Source organism: Triticum urartu, chromosome 3A (genome assembly GCF_056163025.1).
Source record: "Triticum urartu cultivar PI428250 chromosome 3A, HENAU_Tu73, whole genome shotgun sequence".
NCBI lineage: Eukaryota > Viridiplantae > Streptophyta > Magnoliopsida > Poales > Poaceae > Triticum > Triticum urartu.
In genome coordinates, this window is record NC_141875.1 from 55,618,943 (window position 1) to 55,640,532 (window position 21,590).

Consider the following 21,590-nt stretch of genomic DNA (forward strand, 5'->3'; position numbering starts at 1 on the left):
TCCTACCATTATAACCGACTTTCTGTAACCCTAACCCTCTCCGGTGTCTATATAAACCGGAGGGTTTTAGTCCGTAGGACAACTTCATCATACAACAATTATATCTTAGGCTAGCTTTTAGGGTTTAGCCTCCTTGATCTCGTGGTAGATCTATTCTTGTACTACCCATATCATCAATATTAATCAAGCAGGACGTAGGGTTTTACCTCCATCAAGAGGGCCCGAATCTGGGTAAAACATTGTGTCCCTTGTCTCCTGTTACCATCCGGCCTAGACGCACAGTTCGGGACCCCCTACCCGAGATCCGCCGGTTTTGACACCGACAGGGGGGCCAGGGCCCCTGCTGGTCCCCCTGTCTCCGCCACTGCCTTGAACCTTAGGATTACCATACTTGCACACTGCATTGCTCGATGGAGGATCTCCCGGAGGAACTGTTTGCAGAGTTCCTCAAAAGGATCATCATGGCAAGTGATCTGAATTCTCTTTCCCTTGTGTCGAAGCGGCTCTACAGGATTGAGGAAGATCAGAGGGGTGCTATCCATGTTGGATGTGGCCTTTGCCCTACTACAGAAGCCTTGACATCGCTGTGCACCTGATTCCCTAATCTACTACCACTATAAAAAAAAGAGAGGGGCAAATCCAAATAAGGACGACCGTCTATCTATCAGATCCAAGGGACTAAAATGTCCAGATGTTTAACGCAACAAGCCACTAATCAACCCATCGACAACTAATCCCCGCACCTCCACGTCCTCATACAACACAATCGCCCGCACTACCTCTTCTCCGCCTCACCTCTGCGTCCACAATTCGCCCCAACTGCCACGCCGTCTGTACTCCCCAAGATCGCTGCAGTATGCTGCGCCGCCGCCGTCGCCGCACTCACTGCCTCATCTCGCTGGGGCCACCGACCGCTCCACCGCCGGCCTGACCCTAGGCGAGGGCGCTCTTCGGCCGGCGACGCGGCGAGGCGCGCGGGACTTGCCGCCACCGCCGTCGCTGGTGGCCCTCTACGCGCGAGCCGCCGGCACTGCACTACCACGCGCCTCCGCTGCCCTACGCACGGCACCTGCCCCAACCCAACTCTCGACGCGAAGCCTCGGATGCCAAGGGTGCTACTGTCGGGCATGTGCCGCCGGAAACGAATGCCCACGTAGGTCAGGAGGTGCCGTCGCTGGGGACGTGGACCCATGCAAGAGCGGCCGCCGATTCACGTCCTTGGTCGATCCTTGTGCATCGGAGGTTGCACTCATCTCTGAGAAAATCTGCCTTTGTGCTTGTTTCTTGGGCATTCGTTCTCTGTACGGCCCTTCGCAAATTAATCTCCAGTTGACGTGTACAACTCCATAACGCACTACAGGTACAGGTATTCCTTGTAAGATGCTTTCACCTATTCCCTAATGTACGTGCAACCTGACATCCATTGCCAATTTGGCTTACGTAAATTCGGTGGCACAATAAGCAATCTTAAATTGTAATTGGTATTGTTCTTAAGCATGGCCCAAAATGATGTGTATCAATTGCATATTTTTGTGAAGCTACTGAATTTGACCTGTACTAAATTTCCGTTGTTTTTTTCTTCTAAAAATACGGTTCTCCTTCAAACTCAATTTTGTTCCTTCTACTGAATGTGCTTCTGAAAGAGGATATCAACAGAGCAACCGGGAGGAGGAGGAGAGAGCAGGCAGAGATAAGTTCAGAACAACACACATGCTTCAGATTAACTCCTATTCCTGAACCAATATGTTTTTTTTACTATTCACCGATATGCATGATTGAATTAGATAAAACAAGTAGGAGTGTATATTTATTTTCATTTAGGACTTTTACATACCTCCTAGCCAAGCATCCGTACCAGCACTGGGTTCGAGAAGTAATTGTGCAAGACACTAAAATTGATTTTGATGCAAGTATATATATGGTCATTTTTTTGTTATTTGCTAGACGAATGGGTAACATAAATATTTTCTATCCCAACTTCAACGTCATTAATAAAATTTCAATTTAAACAACAGGGATTTTCTCATATGTATAGTTCATGTATTCTTCTAGAGGCATTTTATAAAATAAGTTTCCATGTGAAACTTTTATCCTTCTGAAGGCATTTTAGAAAACAAGTTCCCATGCCATCCATTAGAAGGCGTTTGCTTACATAAAAAGAGGAAACTTTTATCCTTCTGAATGCATTTTAGAAAACAAGTTTCCATGCCATCCATTAGAAGGCGTTTGCTTACATAAGAAGAACGATAGCAGCATTAGCATATTTGTACTACTTTTTATAAAAAAATAAGACAGTCTGAACAAATGTCTAAATATATGCCATCTAATTGTATGATTTTGGCATGTAAATACATTTTCCATATGTCTGACTATATTGTGTTTCCCGTGCAAATATGCAGAAGGTTGACCTCACTTTTGGGGACTGAGTTTTGTAATGATATGTTATCTTCACCCCATATCTTACTATGTATACAATGCTGCAATATGTATAGACTTGTCACCACTTTTACTGGACTGATATATCATATTGTATGTAGAATCTTACAATACATATGTACTTGCAAGCTTGTAACAACTACTAACTAGGGTTTTTTCTTCACCTACAAGAATGAATGGAATCTTCCTCTATATTTTCATGTTGGTACCTGATTTACAGGTCTATACTGTTGGGCTGTTCAAGCTACCACTGGAAGGCCTTACGGTGCATCAGGGGCATCTAATAAAGTTTTTAAGTTTGTCCCTACTATTATTATATCCAGACAAGATATTTGCTTGCAGGACCACCAAAGCTGAACCTTCTGGGTAATTTGCATTGAGCAGTCCAACGAGTAGTAGGATAATCAGCGGCTCGGTGCCCACAAGTATCCCAGATTTGCATTGAAGTGAGACAAGGTTTATTCATGTTTTTATATTTTGTTTCTCTTGACTGGTATGCTTGATTGATTTTCTCCTTCATGCTGTTAGTTTGATGAAAAGAATCCGGAGAAGGGAAGGAAACAGAGAGAGGAAGCATAATATTGGGAATAAGGGAGATGCTGACAGGCACTTTCCATCTTCCATTCATTTCTCTTGACTGGTAGTTGCGATGATAATCATGTATTTGTCGTTAATGAGAAGATGTGAAGAGTAGTACAAAGTATGTCTTGTTATATAGAAGATGTGAAGAGTTAGAGCATCAAACAATGGAATAGAGTCACGCATGGAATTGCAAGCCAATCATATAGGCATAGACCTGTTTCAAGTTTTTCGATATATATTGAAAATTATGTAAGTCATTTGAAATATTAATATAAAGAGTTTCTTATTGATGTTTGTTGTTTTGTGAGTGTATTCCCGTAAAGAAAAATCTGTTTTAATATGTTTGAATGGTGTCATCTTCGAATAAGATCTCTATAAGTCTATAGTAGCAGAAGTTCTTATTTTCCTAAAATCTGGAAATTATACAATTAGCTGTATAAATTATAAAACTGCTGTGCAAGGAGTACTTCTGTGATTTCGCTTAGCTCGGATAAAATTGTGTACAAAGATTATAAGTTTCTTGCATTTGAAATAGTATGTTTTTGCAGTATTTGCGTTGATCAATATGTGGCTTGCATGTAGATGATAATTGGAATTTTGTTTGCTTTTTATTTCTGAGGTGAAGCAGCAATTTCAAATAAAAGATATATATATATATATATATATATATATATATGTTAGTTATGTTCTTAAAATCATTTGTTCAGATTTGTACCTGCATGCAAATTGAATAATGATCAATTTTACTTAGATACGTGCATTTGCACGCACACGATTACTAGTTTGTGTAAAGTGGAAATCGACTACTCCGGTTGGACGGCAGGCCATGGCAATCAGTTGGACAACCAAGGCCTCTCTGTGTTATCATCTCACTGCCCCTCTCTGGCTAGTCTCGGTTTAAGCTTTTGCTCATACATCGATGACTCCGGTCTTGGTTATCTAGCCTGTTCCAAGAAACTAGCGTCCCTCAGGTTGACGTCCACACCAAACATAACTTCAAGAGGGCTTCTCACTGTGTCTGTTCATTGCCAGAGTCTTTCTGCTCTTCACATTATTGACTGCAACAAAGTAGGTAGCAAAGATTGGTTGGAGTACCTTGGCTCTGTAGGATCATTGGAGGAGCTTGTAGTAAAGAATTGCGAGGGCATCAGCCAGGATGACCTCCTGAAGTTTGGCTCGGGATGGATAAATCTACAGAAGTTTGTGTTTGAAATCAAGAAAAGATTCTTTCGTAATAGGTGGGCTGGTCCTAATGGGGGCTATGATCCCTCATACGACCCTCATAGCCTGAATATGTATGATTTCAGTTGTGAGAACACGAAGGACTTGAAGTTGGGATATTGAAATTGCGACAGGAAAAGGACTTCGTTTTCTCCTTGGGAGGTGCAAAGCACTGGAGAAGCTTTGCTTGGAGTATGTTCGGGGTCTAAATGACAACGATATGATTGCATTATCCCAGAGCTGCAACAACCTTAAAAGCATCTCACTTTCGCTGGATCCTTAGTATTATCCCAATGATTTCAGGACGGCATTTACTGATAACAGCCTTAAGGCTCTAGCTCTCAGCTGCCCTATGCTTGAGACTGTTGAGCTCACATTTGCAGATTGTTCTCCCATGTACCAGTCAGAAATAGGCTTCACACGGAAGGGCCTAGTGGCTCTCATTCAGTCTTGTCCGATTCGTGTGCTCGTGCTAAGGGGTGCTAACTTCTTTAATGACAAGGGAATGAAGGCCCTCTCTTCTGCTCCATTACTGGAGACTCTCGAGCTTGTGGATTGCGAGGCTATAACTAATTCTGGGCTGGGTTTCATTGTGCATGCCCCATGCTTGATTAATCTCACGCTCCGGCTCTGTGAAGGTGTGACTGATGTTGGAGTATCGAAGCTGGCACATTCACAGAAGTTAGAGTCTCTGATCATTGAACGCTGTTGCTGCGTCTCTGAGCAGGCAGTGTGTGGAGCTGCCAGATCAGTTCAATACTCCGAGTCTGTACCCCTCAGCGAGCTAGAAAAATTGTTCATGGGTTCTTAGCAAGGAAAAAAATAGCGCGCTATTTGAAATAGCGCAACCTTCAAAAAAACGCTATAAACGAAATAGCGTGCTAATAGCGCGCTATTTTGCAAAATAGCGTTTCACAAAACATTATTCAGATTTCAGCATATAGCATACAAATGACAGATATATCAACACAAATGACAGATTTCAGCAGCTAAAACCAAGGCTAAAACATTGTTCAGATAACAAAGCATGGTCCAGATATAGGCATATAGCACTGTTCAGAGTTCATACATTCAGATTTTAGACAAACAAAGTAGACAGATAAATTAAACAGCCAACAAGCAAGGTCCAGAATAGCAGAAATAAGGACTTAGGACTTTAGGAGCCAGCCAACAACGATGCAGAAGCTCAATCAGAATCAGATGAACTTGCTGCCATGGCATCATCATCCGAATCAGAAGAAGAACCCACAGATTGCAGCTCATCATCACGAAAAACTGGGAGCAACTTCTTCCTAGGCTGACGAGATTTATTTCTTTTTGACGCAGCAGCTCTTGCTCTCGGTTGTGGTATTGGTTCTTCTCCAGGTTCATCTGCAGTATCCACAACTGGAACCGGCACAATTCCTGTGATCCACTCGTTATCTTCATCTTCTACAACATCTGCATGTGTTTTGTCCACAAGTGGATACCTGTCTTTGTTCATTCTCTTTTGTTCAAGTTGGGAGTTGCCTTGATGAAGACAAGATCTCTCATTTTGTCATGAAGTAGCCTGTTGCGCCTTTTGCTGCCTTGAACCTGATTGTACATTGCAAGTAAATAAACATCAGTAAGAAAAAGAAACATATGTGCATATAAAGGATATGTTGACAGTTTGTACTTTGTACTACATTCTTACCTGCTGAAAAACACTGAAGTTTCTCTCACAAGCTGATCTGCATGTCAAGCTCAAAATCCGCATAGCCAGTACCCTGATATTTGGTGCACTTGATCCATGATTGGACCACCATTCAGCTGCATCAACAAGTAACAAATAACAGTTAACAAAGCTGCAACATGTAATTCACATTGCAGCCTACACATCTTATTTCAACAATGTAAATATTTAGTTCTTTACCTGGATCAAAGTTCTTGTTTCTCCACTGCCTTTTAGCACTGTCCCTTCCAAACGACCCCTTCATTTTGATATGCCTGACACTCAGCTGTCATTATATCTTCCTTCTTACCATCTCTAACCATCTTCTTCATGCAAGCAACAAGGCCATCTTTAAATGTTCCATCCAACTCAATCTTCAGCTTGTTTTCATAGTAGTAGTATGGGTTTAAGAAGTATCCAGCCCTATGTAGGGGCCCCTTCAATTTGTTGTCCCATCTCTTATCAATAATGTGTAGCACTTCCTGGATACTAGCCTCCTCATTGTCAAATCTAGCTGCAATCTCCTTCTTTGCATCCAAAAAAGTGCCATATATGAAACCCATAGCTGGTACATCGCTGTCCATTCGCCGCAGCAAATTAGCCAAAGGCTCAAAGAAGTTGACAGCACGTTCTACTCCCGTCCAAAAATTTTCAAAGCGCACACTTCGGTTTGAATCACGTCCTTTCACCTTTTTTAAGTAACCCATTTCATCCATCTGATCTGATCTGAATAGCTTCTGCAGTTCTTTCTTGTTGTCCAGCATGCTTTTCAAGTTCAAGTAAGCTGTAGCAAACCTTGTAATGCCAGACCTCACCAGATCTTTCCCAAGGAATTCCCTCATTAGAGACAAAACTCTAGTGTGTGCATAAAGGAAAACAGTGACAGCTCTAGCTTGTGTAATAGTAGAGTCCACTGTTTGAAGCTTGCCAATATCCTCTAACATCAGATCAATAGAATGGGCAGCACAACCATTCCAAAATATGTTGGGGCGCTTTTGCTTTCAACAAGGTTGATGCCGCTTGATTAACACTTGCATTATCAGTCACAACTTGAACTACATGCTTCTCACCAACCTCTTCTATGCATCTATCAACAAGCTCAAAGATGTACTTCCCATCTTTCTTCACGGCTGAACAGTCCACAGAATTAAGAAACACCACACCATGAGCACTATGAACTACAAGATTCATTACCCCTCTTCCTCTTATGTCAGTCCATGCATCTGTCATGATTGTACATCCAGTAAGCTCCCAAGTCTTCCTGTGTGCATTGAAGGACTCCTGAACTCTTTTCTTCCTCTTATTCAATATTGGGCCACCCATTTCATAAGGAGTAGGACCGTCCAAGTCCTCACCATACTGTCCAATTGACTGAAGCATGAGGTCAAAGCTGGGAAGTGTGACTGCGTTGAATGGAATGCAAGCTTCATAGAACCACTGGCAGATGAACTCACAAGCACGAGCCCTTTTTTGTTCTCTCTTCTCAGTTGTCAGCTTCCCCTGGATCGTGTCGGCACCACGTTTCCTCTTCCTTGCGACAACAAGCTCTTCGGGAGTTAATTCACAGTATTTGTCCATGGGGCCACTTGAAGATTTAGATTTATTTCTTGTTGATCTCGATGGCTGAAGCACAAGTGCAGAATGGTTTAGGCCATCTTCATCACTTGTAGCTTGTTCTTCCCCCTCCGAGTGGCTCAAGTCAACTCCATTTCTGCGTCTCTCCTGCTCCATAAGCTTGGCTACCTTTTTGTCACCCTTCTTTGTCAAGTACTGAAGGATCTCCTCTGGCACTTTCTCACAGTGATCCACACCAGACTTAGGAATGCATGCAAGGTGCAATTTGATTCGACTAGTGCCATTGCTGGACAAATGACCGCAGAATATGCATTTTAGACAGTTCTTCTTGCTGATGTCCAGACATGTGCAATATTTCCATGCTGGATCTTTTGATCTAGGAACAACCTGTGCTCCTTCTCCCTGTGTAGTTGTTGATGATGTGCTTGACACAACACCGCCTACATTCATGAATACAACAAAGTATTTCAGAAATTTTAACTGGCTTGCAAATAAGGAACATATGATTGCAGCAAAGTATTTATTTACATTTACTAGTACCAAATCTGGAAAGTACTAACTACAAGCACTGAGACTGAGAGCAATCAGCAAGTACTTACTAGCTTACTACTAACAAAGTTAACATGGAGATGATTTAATTAGAAAGTAGAGTACTAGATAGTAGACACAACTACACAAGTCATGGACAATTTAAGATGGGCCATTTGCATTTCTGTCCCTAACTCGAACCACCTAATCAGATATACCCCTAATTCGAAAGCCTGCTCAAATTTGCCCCTCCACCGTTAGGTGCCCTTATAGAAATGCCCTTCTGCGCCGTTACCGTCCGGTCAAACAGCTTTGACCGTCCTGAAAAAATAGCAAAAAAAATCTAAAAAATCTAAATTTTTGTGAGATCGAAGATACTCATGTGCCCAAGGTGTGTGTAAATTTTCGTGCTATTTGGACATTCCAGGAGCTCGTGGCGAGAAAAAACAGTTAATCTGCACGCTTGTGAACAATAAATTTGAAATAAAATAGCAAGAAAATTTAAAAAAATATGATTTTTTGGCATCAAAGTGGCTTGGGTGCACAAGGTGCTTGCAAGTTTTTGTGATCAAATGACATGCGAGGAGCTCTAGCAAGAAAAAAGAAAATAGTCATTTTTCCCAAGTTTTTTCCCGAGCCAAATTTTGTTTTTTTCTCCACAAGCCCCTCCAGTGTCCAAACACAACAAAAATTTGCACGCAGCTTGCAGACTCGCGCCTCTTTGATGCCAAAAAAATTCATTTTTTTTAATTTTCTTGCTATTTTTTGAATTTACTCTTCACAGGCTTACATATTTATTGTTTTTCCTCTGACACGAGCTCCTGAAATGTACAAACAGCACGAAACTTTTCACGCACCTTGCAAACCTGAGTATCTTTGATCCCACAAATTTTCAAATTTTTTAGAATTTTTTTGCTATTTTTTTCAGGATGGTCAGAGCCCTTTGACCTGCTTTGACCGGACGGTAACGGCACAGAAGGGTATTTCTGTAAGTGCACCTAACGGCGGAGGGGCAAATTTGAGCAGGCTTTGAAATTAGGGGTAAATCTGAGAGTGGGCGCAAATTAGGGGCATAGATGTAAATGTCCCATTTAAGATTAACTAATTACGAATTTAGGATTGACTATTTTCAGATCAGTGTTCGTCAAGCATCAAGATTGACTAATTAAGAATTTAAGATTTATGAATTGAAGCAACTCTTACTTGGCTGCTGGTTCGCCGCCGCTGAAGCTGACGCCGACATCAAGTTGGAGCAAGAGGAGGCAACAGCGACCCGAGCAAGAGGATTAGAGGAGGCGATGAAGACCCGAGGAGGCGACGGCGACCCGAGGAGGCGATGCGACGACCCGAGGAGGCGGCAAGAGGCGGCCGGCCGTGGCTGGAGGAGACGGGCGAAGCACCGGCGACCGCCGCTGCCACCGTCGCCTCGTTCGATTTGGGAAGGGCTCGCTCGGTAGGTTGGTTAGGGTTCGCTCGGCTGGAGGACAAGATATGCTTGGTTACTGGGCCAGAAAGGCCAAAAGTATAGTGGGCTGATGAAAAATTCGTTTGAAAAAAAACACCGTCGAGAAAATAGCGCCGATACGCGCTATAGCGCGCAATCGCCGTATTTAGCGCGAATAGCGCGGTAGCGAGTTAAATCTGCATAGCGTAGCGTTTAGTTTCCAGAAACGCTATAGCGCGCTATTAGCGCCGCTATATCGCGCTATTTTTTTTCCTTCGTTCTTAGAGTGCCGTTGATGAAGTAGCCTCCAAAATTTGTCAGTTCAAAACCCTCTTCTGATCAAGGTGTTGCTGAGGCTGGCTCTGCATCAATCAGTTGGATGTCCCTGTCATCAACCATTAGGCCTCGTCTGGTAACCATGGATCCCCCTGGGATACCCGTCCTTTCCCCGGGCGAGAAATCCGCATGCAATTTACACCCCGGATTTTTTAGGCGACCCAATTGGTAACATAGTGGAAAAGGCTTTCTTGGCCCGATCCTCCCGAAATCCCCGGGCCACTCGCCCCGACCACCGCACTCTAGGAGAATTCTCCCGGGCTCCCCTCGTCTCTTTCTTGCGATCTCAGTCACCTTGGCCCTCCATTCTTCTGCTCTTCTCCCTTTGTTCTCTTCCCTCTCCTTTGGTGCCCAAATGGCAACGGGGAATTTCACATGGCAGGAGGAGGATCTCATATGAATAGGGAAATCCCCCTCTGGATGTTTACCGCCCATGGTTTTTTCACCACAACAACCAAATGAGCCTTTATGTTTCTCAATATTCTCCTTATCTTTCTGAACCTGTTTTTACTTTGACCTTTTGTTGCTGTTGTTTGCCTTAGAGCATCTCGAACAGGTGCGCCAAACTAGCGCCGCGCCGCAAAATCCCCCCTTTTAGCGCGCGCAACCGGAATAGCTTTTTTTTACGGGAAAAGAATTTGTATTACTCAAAAATCAAATTCTTACAATCATCATGAACAATCCTCAACACTTCCTCCGGGCCCGAACCAACCCAAGTAATAGTTCGGCCCTCAATTCTAGCGAAACTAGCAAGTTTATCACTAGCTTTATTTTGACTACGAGGTACATGAGTAATACAAGACTTTCTAAGACTCAACAGGTGCTTGATCTCACCCACCAAAGGGGCGTAAACTGAGTGGTCCGTCTCCTCACATGAAATCATAGACACAGCATTGCTCGAATCCATCTCAACTTCAATTGGTTGGTCCGACCGCTGAATAGCAAAGGATAATCCTTCCATGCATGTGCCTAGCTCAGCTTCCAGAGCATCTCTACACGAAAACAAGGTTCTGCATGCTGAGAAAATGATCGCCCCAGCGCTATCCCGCAAGATCATCCCGGCTCCCGCTCCATCTGATTCAGCAAAGGAACCATCAGTGTTTAGTTTCACCCAGCCCTGTTTCGGAGGCTTCCATGCTGTATCCTGTACCACACGCTTCACCTGCTGCACTGCACTACCATAGATAATGCTTGCTTTTCCTTTTGCTGGATCCCCACAGTCCCCAGCTCGGATCCCAATCAGTTCATCCATGTACCTTTGGAGGAAACGCGCTGACACTGCCATGGGAGGGGCCAGTTTGCCATGTGTTACCTCATTGCGTATGTACCAACATCTCCAAAAAATTAGCAAAATCATGCCTCTCTGAGTATCACTCAGTTCAGCAAGCGCATTGAGGAGCCACTCCTTCCCTGAGTTTTGAAAAGATAATAGCTGGGGAATCTACCATATGGTAGACATCTGCTCATATAAGTCCCGACCAAACTGACACCTAATAAAAGGATGGAAATTATCTTCCTCCTCCAGGCCACAAACAGGGCATGTACTACTCACCTCCAAACCAATCCTGTATTTATTCTTCCAAGTGGGCAGTGAATCAATTGACAGTCTCCATGCAAAGTTACGTACTGTAGGTTGAATGTTACACTTCCAGATATACTTCCAGCACGAACGATTACCGTCCGGCGACAAGCTAGATGCCACAGCCGTGGCCCTGTTAGCCTCCTCAAACGCTAGATTATATGCCGACTTAACCGTAAACCTGCCCAGCTTCTCGGGACCCCATGCAATAACGTCGTCCCGACGCCTAGGGGATGCTCTAATTTTCAATATCTCCTCCACATCCGCTGGTACAAAGAATCATTGCAGTACCTCCAAATTCCATGATCCGTTCTCATTTAGTAGTCCGGACACAAACCGAATACGACACCGACCCGATAGCGATACTGGCTTGTAAGAGAATGGTCTCGGGATCCAGTTGTCTCTCCACACCCTAATATTGCGCCCATTCCCAACTCTCCATATCAAACCTTTCTTCAAAAGATCAAGACCATGAGATATCGCAAGCCATGAAGAAGAAGCATTGCCAGAGAATACAGTGTCCACCAAATTGCCACTAGGGTAATACCTCGACTTGAGAACTTGCGCGCACAAGCTTTCAGGCTTCGTCAACAATCGCCACGCCTGCCGGGCCAGCAGTGCTTGATTGAACAACCGGAAGTCCCTGAAACCTGCACCCCCTTTGCTCTTTGGCTGTAGAAGATGATCCCAGCCTCTCCAGTGTACTTTCCTCTTTCCTTTACTAGAACCCCAATAGAAATTCCTTACCATCCGTGTCAAATCGTCACACACCGAGAAAGGTAGCTTGAAAACCCCCATGATATATGTTGGCAATGCTTGAGCTACAGCTTTAATCAAGACCTCTCTTCCTGGTTGCGCCAATAGGCCATCACCCCATTGGATCAGTCGCTTTGTTAGACTAGTTTGAAGATTCTGAAATTTCCCCTTGGACATGCGCCCCTCGGGGGTTGGGAGGCCCAAATATTTTTCTTCAAACACCGTCGAAGTAACACCCAGAACGTCTCGCACTTGCACCTGTGTCGCCCCTGGACATGCAGCACCAAAAAATATTGAGCACTTGTTAAAATTCAAACTTTGTCCCGTGGCACTCTCATACATGAGCAACGCTGCCTTCACATTCTCTGCTTGTTCACTAGAAGCCTCAAAAAACAGCAAGGTATCATCCGCAAATAACAAATGTGATATACCCGGAGCTCTTCTGCAAACTCTCACGGGTGTTATACTACCAGCCGCAACCTTGCTCTTTAAGATCGCTGATAATCCATTCGCAATAAACAAAAAAAGGAATGGAGATAGAGGGTCGCCTTGCCGAAGCCCACGCGACGGTGCAAATGAATCCAAGAGGGTCCCATTTAATTTAACACGATACCTCACCGATGTGACACAAGTCATAATCCAGTCAATCCATCGCTGAGTGAAACCCCGCTTTTGCATCACCTGCTCCAAGAAAACCCAATCCACTCTGTCATAAGCTTTTGATAAGTCCAGCTTGTATGCACAAAAACTCTTCGTGGGATCCTTCTCCTGTTTTATGTAATGTAAACATTCGAAGGCCACAAGAGCATTATCTGTAATCATCCTGCCTGGCACAAAGGCACTCTGTTCCGGTGAAACCAGAGTGTCTAGGAGTGGCCTAAGTCGATTCACCAAACACTTCGAAATCACTTTATAAATTACATTACAGAGGCTAATGGGCCTATAGTCAGAAATCTTTGCAGGGTTAGAAATTTTAGGAATCAAAACAATGGAAGTCGAGTTTACCCCTTCTGGCATAATTCCAGTGACAAAAAAATCCTTAACCACTGCAATAACATCATCTCTAACAGTGCTCCAGTTCCGCTGAAAAAACCTCGCGGGAAAACCATCTGGCCCGTGCCTTAAGTGGACCAATTTGGAACATTGTGTCCGCTATCTCCTTATCTGAAAAGGCCGCACATAATTTAGCATTATCCTCCTCCGTCACCATTGGCTCCAAGAGATCCAGTACCGGTCCAGCATCAAGAGTTGCATCCGCTGAGAATATCTCATGAAAGTAATTATTTGCAATCTCGCTCATCGCTGCAAATTCTGAGTGCATTACACCAACGCTATCAGTTAGCTGTCTGATTTTGTTTTTCCGTGCCCTCCACACAGCCTTATTCTGGAAAAACTTAGTATTCTGATCCCCCTCTTTCAACCATGAGATCCTCGATGTTTGCAACTAGATCATCTCCTCTTGGTATAATAGCACATTCATCTTATCTGTCACCCTGCCAATATCATTTTGATCTGCGTTCATATGCATAAGCTCCTCAAGTTGGGTTCTGGATTTAGCCAGTTCCCTAGTGACATTCCCAAATTTCCTACCCCAAGTGCCGAGTGAGATCATGGTCTTTGACAAGGCGTCACGCAGCTGAGCAAGGTTGCGTACACCCCCTACTGCATCCCATGCTTCCTTAATCACCTCCGGCAGAGTACCATCCGTCTCCCAGAATAACTCATACCTCCTTGGTTTTGCACCCGTCAGCCCTGGGTTGGCCGAGGTCTTGAGCAAAAGTATTATATGATCTGAACACGGTGAAGTAATATGAGAGACAACAGAGAAAGCAAACATATTCCTCCACATATTTGTAGCCACCGCTCGGTCAAGACGAACCCGAACATTATTTGCGGCAACTCGTTTGTTGTTGTAGGTGAAAGGCACCCCTACGAATCCGAGATCCACCAGACCACATACTTCCAAATAGTCTAGAAACGCCACCATTTGAGATTCAGCTCTCGGAGTTGCCGACATGTGTTCAAAATCCCACATAGCTTCATTAAAATCACCCAGCACTAACCAAGGTAAGTCACTCACGGTTTTAAGGCTCTGTAATGTTGTCCACATAAGATGTCTATTCTCAACTCTTGGCTCTCCATATACGAAAGTGACCCTCCATTTTTCTGCATTCTACCTGTACAAGAGCATCGATATATCGTTCTGTTTTGTCAAGAATCTCCACTACATACGCCTCATGCCAGTACAAAGCCAACCCACCACTCATTCCTTCACTATCTACACCACAAAAACCCTTGAGGCCGAGACGCCCCCGAATCCTCATCATCTTTTCCGCCTTTTGCCTAGTTTCACACAGAAAAACCAAATTGGGGGAATGCGACTGGCAAATCGTCGCGAGGTCACGAACTGTCCGGGAATTCCCCCCTCCCCGGCAGTTCCAACTTAGTATACTCATTGGGCTCGGCGGTCCTCCTGCGTGGAGGCCGCCTCATCATACATTAGTGAATCAACTCCATCCTCCTCTCCTCCCTGCTTCCTTCTATTTACTATCGGTACCTTCCCTGGTGTTGCATTGCTTACACCACCGCTAGATGAAGCCTCCATTGCTGCTGCATATTCTATCTGCAACACTGTATTCGAAACTCTGCCTATCATGTTTGGGACCTCCTGACCTCTTACATTAATAGACCCATCTGTATTGATCAAACGTTTCTTAGCATTCTTCCCATCCTCACCTAATACAAGATTGACACCGGGAGCTACTTGCCCCGCACCCTGCTCTCTTACTGGTGCATGTCCCCGGCCACCTCTTCCACCAGTACCACCACCATGTCCTCCCCCGCCTCTCCCTCTACCACCCATAGTTCCACCGCCACGCCCCGAACCCATCCCGCTCCCTCTTCTGTCACCTCCTCCTGCACCAGTCGGTTCATTTGTCCAGTGAAGCCAATCTCCCCACTCACAAGATGCTGGTTCATGTATGCCATCACCACATTCCTCCACTACATGCCCCATACGTCCACAGAAAAAGCAAAAATCTGGGAGCTTCTCATATCTAACCGGATACTTCTTTCTCTCCTTCAAGGTGATCGGCACAAATCTCACCAAAGGTTCATCCACATTCACGAAAACTCTTACTCGAAGATGATTTGAAGGGTTTATCCTTCCTTCATTAACAACCACTGTGAAAGGTGGCTTCCCCACCTTCTTTGCGACCTTCTCCGCCAACTCTTTCTTCCTTGTGAGGCCGTCCGGGAGGCCTTTAACACGAGCCCATAGCGGATACATGTCCAGTGCATACTCCGCCACATCGGTAAAGCCATCATATTCAACAAGAATCACAGGATCCCTTCGAAACTGCCAAGGACCACCCTCCATTACCCTCTTCCAATCGCCAAGACAATGGCATTGAGCCAAGAACAGATTCGGCCCCTTGATATTGAAAGTGACATCTTGCGCGCATGTCCACGCATTCCTCATCGAATTTAGCAACGCCGCATGGCTAAACGGTCTCATCGTATGAACCCTAAACAGAGCCAACCAACGCACATCCCTAATCAGATCATCCACCTCTCCAGACAGGTCTAGGTCTTCTTCTTCCTCCCCATGCAGGTTCATGCCTTCGAACGCATCTTCCAGGTTTGGATCTAGACCCAGATGGCCGAATTCCTCCTCATCTTCCTTCTCCCGATCTTCCACCCTCGCCCTCTCATCACTTCCAACATCCGCCCCATCTACCACCTCCTTCTCCTGGCCAGCCCCCGCCGCTTTAACTCCATCGAAACCGCCCTCAGACTGCGTCTCCATCAGCACCGCCTTGGATGCCCCATCGGTCCCATCAACTACTAGCTCCGCCATGCCAACCCGATCGCGAACTCCAGAGTAGACGCCCGCGAGAGACGGCCCGATCGGTGTAGAAACTATGTAGACTCCGCCGTCGCCGTCGGAGGACAGGTTGGACCCTAGGGGAACCCTAGGGGAAAAAAGCCTTTCTCCGCGAGAGCGTGCCGGTTCTCCGCGAGCTGCAACCGGAATAGTTGCTCCAGCGGACGCGCGAAAACCGCGCGCGCGACATACGTAGTCCAGTGCGCGGGCCGAAACACAATCGCGCGCCGCTTATTTGCTGCGCCCGCTCCCGCGCGCTGGACTCTCGCGCGCTCGCTCGCACCTCCCACCCGCCCCCTCCAGCCGCGCCGCCGCCGCCGACCGCGCCACCCGGCGACCGTTCCGGTGCTTCCCTGGCCTATCCCCGCTGGTATTGTATTGTTGAACTATTTGTTGTGTTTAGTTGCACTATTTGTTGTATTGAACGATAAACTGTTTGTTTGAGTTGTAATAAACGAAATTGAACTATTCTTCTTTGTTTGTTTTTGATTTTTTTGCTTTTATTTTTGAATGCATATGTTGTTTCTGCGAGTCGCGCGCGCTGCATTTTTGCGCGCTGCTGGAGCGGCACGCGCGCGCTGCATTTTAGCGCGGCTGCTGGAGTCAGCGTTGCGCGCCGCGCCAAACCAGGCGATGCGCGCGCGGCATACGTGTTTTTTGCGCGCAGCGTGACCGGCGCCTGTTGGAGATGCTCTTAGTACGAGAGCATCTGCAGGGGATTTCAGACTGTGTACCGGTGCACTTTTCTTGCTCTTGTAGTTTATTTTCCTCAGCTTGATGTTTCCAAAATTCAGTTACCTACGTGGTTGGGCTGCAAGGATTTTGCTGCCCAAATTATCTAACTTTGTGTAACTGACATTGCAGATGTACTTGTGTGGTAAGCGTAAAAGTAAGTGGTTTGGGGGACTTAAATACTTCTATATATTTTTCTCGTGATATTTGTTATACTTACACATGAATTCTCGAAACTTGTTGGCCTGAACGTAAAATCAACATTACATTGAGTTGTCAAAGTTTTGTTGGCCTGTGCGTAGTAACAAAACCTGCTCTTCACCTGTTTTGTTTCAGTTGAGACACAAGATCTTTACAGTTTTTTTTTTTTTGAAAACGGCACTTGCAGCGTACTGTCACTTGATTCGGAAAACCCTGAAATAGGAAGGTCGTTCGATTGAACACTAGGGAAAGCAAAGGAATCTCCAAAAGATTTGAGTGGTAAAAAAAAGAACACACATTAGGGAAAACAAAGGAGTCTCCAAAAGATTTGAGTGGTAGAAGCTTTCTACAAAATACAATGAAAATCGTTACAAAAGAAATATTTTAATATTCATTCGCAGAAATCAAACAACCCATATAGCAAAGGTTTCTGAGAGTTTCATTTCTCCATTTTTCTATTTTCTTATGAAAAGATGCGCAAAATAGAAGCAAAAAAAAGGGTTGTGTTCTGCGCCGGCCGGCCCAAAATTTTGGCCGGTCGCGCGCGATCTATCCGATGCGAGCCGTGCCATTGGATCAGTTTGCCCCGAGTTTCTCCTTCCTTGCGTTGGTCCCGCATCTCGCGCAGCTCCTCGGATATGGGCCGCTACGTTCTGTCGCCTCCGGTCAATCAAATATTGCTAAGTCCTAGTATTTACTATCGCTCGGAATTAGATTATAAGGGAATTTCTATCAACACTAGGACTATAATATCAGATTGGGGGGGGGGGGGGGGGGGGGACCGCGTCGCGTGTCGCTCCATGCTGGATAGTCGTCCTACTCGCAACCACGCTCGTTGTTGTCGTCTGTGGTTTGCAGCAACCCACCACCAACATCTCGCAGCCCCATGAAGTAATGCGGGAGTTTGTGAATGGATGTAGCAAGCAAAAACTTCCGCCGTCCTCGCCGGTTTGTAGCTTGCCGTGCAGGGTCGTAGCATTGTCGTCTCTTGTTGTAACTCCGATGTCGGCTGATTCTAGCAAATTTCCAGTATGTTTGTAGCTCGACGTCACTTAGTTCTAACGCGTGGTGACCGCTTCTCCAACCTCGGGCTGCCGGGTCGCATCTCCGACCATCGCTAGGTGCACCGACTGGCTTGCTGGTCGGTGCTCGCCCCTCCTTGCGCGCGGCCATGGCGTCCTCTACATGGAGCATGTGAAGAGCCCAAAAAAAGCAGTGGGGGTGGGTCTGTGGCGCAAGAGGGAGGTAGGGAGAGGCTCTTGGTCAGTGGCGGGGGCAGGGCAAGGGCGTGCGATCGTGCGAGCTCAACGGGTGGTGGTGATTTGCCAGGGGAGAGAGAACAAAAAGAGGAATATGTTAGTGGAGGGAGAGAAGATACATGATCTGAAAGAGGCGCACTAGGGACACACAATTCGCTTCGATCGTATGCATGGGACGTGGTTTATCGAAGTTTCAGCCGGCCAGCCGGATACAAACGACTTCCAAAAAAAAACTCTTTTGACAACCGAGCATTCTAAGGGTGACTTCAAGCTATCCCTCAAACTCACTCCCTCAAATGTCCACAGACATCCGGTCGGGCAGATGCCATCCAACGCTATCCAATACAAACATAAAGTTTTGAAATAAAATAGTTCAAATTTAAACTTACATTATTTGGACACATGCTCTAATTGTCTATATGAACCGTCCACAAATGCTCCCCCACATAACACTAACATTGTATTTAAGTTTCTCGATTGCGGATCTAATGATGCATTCATAGAAATTGCTCACATGTTGGCGCATTCTTCTCTGGAAGTTGGACATGATCCATCTGTTCTAAATCCAGAACTTGATGAACTGCCTCACTCTCATCCTCCACAATCACGTTGTGCACATACAAGCTGTCATGACCTCACATGAATGTCTCTAAATCTCATTTGTTTAGTAGGTCTGTGAGTTGGATTTTCATGTTAATAACTGCAAAATGGGTTTGGAGTACTTCAAATGTCCTCTCTGTATCCTTTTTAGCACATTCTTGTCTTGCAACAAAGTGGGATTTTTGGTTACCTAATGAATTGAAGATGGTTTGACAAAAGTCGCCCATGAAGGATAGATACGATCACAAAAATAATATCTGTGTTGTACGCATGCCCATTAATGGTATATTTGCACGCAGGAGCTTCTCACACACAACCTTGCAAACAATGGAGACCATGCAATACATTGATGTCATTATGAGACCCTGGCATGTCGGAAAAAGAGTGTCAAGCCTTCAGATCTTGCGATGCAACCGCTTCAAAAATGATGATGGGCTTTTTGTGATGACCTGATATTGCCTTTGTTTAGCATGTGCATTTCTTTCATTTTTCACTGCATGCAATACATGGATCCGAGCATACATGGAAACCCTCTTACTTCTCCCATTGCCATGAGTCTTCATGTGTCTTCGACATTTGATTCTCTAAAGTACTCCAGTCCAAACACCTTGAACACTTTAGTAGCAAACCTGACCATGGGTTCGAGACGTGCTTTCAGACATCGAGGGGGTACTCATTCCACTAGTTTGCGGTTGTGCCAACGAAAGCATCCTCATAGCAGTCGTGCACTTCTGAAGACTAGAGAACCCAACGCAGCCAATGACATCCATCTTGAGCTTGAAGTAATCATCATACGCCATGACACCTTCTATGGTGCGCAAGAACAATGGTCGCTGCATCCAGTATTGACGTCGAAAATTGCGGCCGAGTAGCGCACCGGAGGAAAAGTAGTCCTCGTAGAGACTAGCATGTCACCATGCACGATGCTGATTGAACACTTGATGTCCCGGCGTTGAACCATTGAGGTTGAGAAAATGCTCCTCAACATGCTCCGTTTCATCAAGAATTGCCATCATCATTATAGTTTCAGTATCACCTTCGTCCTCATCCGATGAAGATGAATCCATAAACTCGGTGTAAAAGTACTCCTCGTTCGAATCCTTCGTGTTTGCTTCAATGTAAACAACAAAAACATCGAAAGAAATGCGCTATGGCATTTGACTGAACACTTCCATATGCAGCACACACCCTCCTCCCTTTACTAGTTTCTAAGTGGGTCGACCCATGCAGTCCTTTGCCTCACCGGTTTTTCAGGCAAGTTTTCTATCTGTTTTACTTCTATTTTGTTGGTTATTTATTCCATTTTATTATTTATTTATTTTTATTTTTAAAATTTTGTAACTTTTTAAACCTCATGTTTTATATATTGAGAAAGAATAATTAAATCCATGAATATTTTTTAAAATTCATTTTTATTCGCCTTTTTTCACAAAAAAAAAATAAAAATATCAGAAAAAATGACCTGTTTTTCCTGAGACCGATGAGCAAAAAAACCAATTAACGGCATGGGCTTAGCGAGCGAGCGGGTGATCCAGCAAAGTCGAGTGAGCAGATGGGCAACATTGTTGGGCTTGGCCATGCAGTGACGTGTTGTGCGTGGTTGCGCCAAATGGCGCGTTAAGGGTGAGAGCTATTTTTAGGAAGCATCTACTATGCTCTGGGTGGTTTGAGGAAGCTTGTAGTCAGTCTTTCCATTTTCCTTGTAATTTTTGCCGGTTTTCCGTCTTTCTTCTTGGTTTCGATTTTCTATTTGGTGTTTTTTCTGTCCTTTCGTTTATGTTCCTTCTTTTTTTCCTTTTTTATCTTTTAAATTTGTCAACATTTTAATCTGCCCACTTCAGTGTACGAATATTTTTATAAGTCATGAACGTTTTTAAGAAATTATGTGAAAAAATGTTTACATTTTCATGAATATTGTTATAGGTGTGAACATCTTCTGATTGCTGTGAGTTTTTTAATCGATACAGACATTTTTCTATATGTTATAAACATTTAATAAAAGTTACGCGAACAAACTTTTATATTTTTATGAACATATTTTAAGTTCTGTGAACAAAATTTTTGAATGGCAATTTTTATACGTTATTATTTTTTAGAAAAAAATTGTGTGATGCCCTTTCATGAACATTCTTTTATGTCATTAACCATTTTTGGGGCGTGTGAACACTTTTGTTAAATGGGACACTCATTTTTTTAAATGGTACAAACTTTTTTTAAATATACAAACATTTTTTCATAAAAAACTGGATGCATGAAACATTAAAAAAATGCAAGAACACTTTTTTTGAACTACAAGAAAACTTTGTTGTACTGCAGAAATAATATTTTGAAATCACATAAAAGTAGCATGTTTTACCAAATATACATTAATTTTATGAATAGGGGTAATAAATATTTTTGTTGAACACTAAATAAGTAAAAATTAAAGATGGAAAGAAAGAGAAAAAAGGAAAAGAACATGTGTACATTGTGCCGAACGGTGGGTCGGGTGAGAGCTAAGCGAACAGAAATTTAGGCCTGACCCATTTAAGGTGCGTGTTTTCTTTTTGGAGGGGTTTTAAGGTGCATGGTAGGCGAGCGTGTCATACGTCTCGAACAAGCGGGGTTTGCTAAAAAAAACTTGGTGTTTATTCTTATTGCGAATTAGCTACAATTTTTTTATCGTGCACAAAATTACAATGTAATACTTCAGATCATAGATACACAAACATTACAAAATTCTTTTAGAACAATCCCACAAGGGTTGGGAATTGTTCCCTCAA

General features: G+C 44.3%; 2 pseudogenes; one reads left to right on the forward strand and one right to left on the reverse strand.

Moving 5' to 3' along the window:
* Positions 1-410: 410 nt before the first annotated feature.
* LOC125546646 (F-box/LRR-repeat protein 14-like) lies at positions 411-5,132 on the forward strand (annotated as a pseudogene).
* Positions 5,133-5,219: 87 nt separating this feature from the next.
* On the reverse strand, positions 5,220-13,450 carry LOC147978507 (uncharacterized; annotated as a pseudogene).
* Between the last annotated feature and the right edge of the window lie 8,140 nt (positions 13,451-21,590).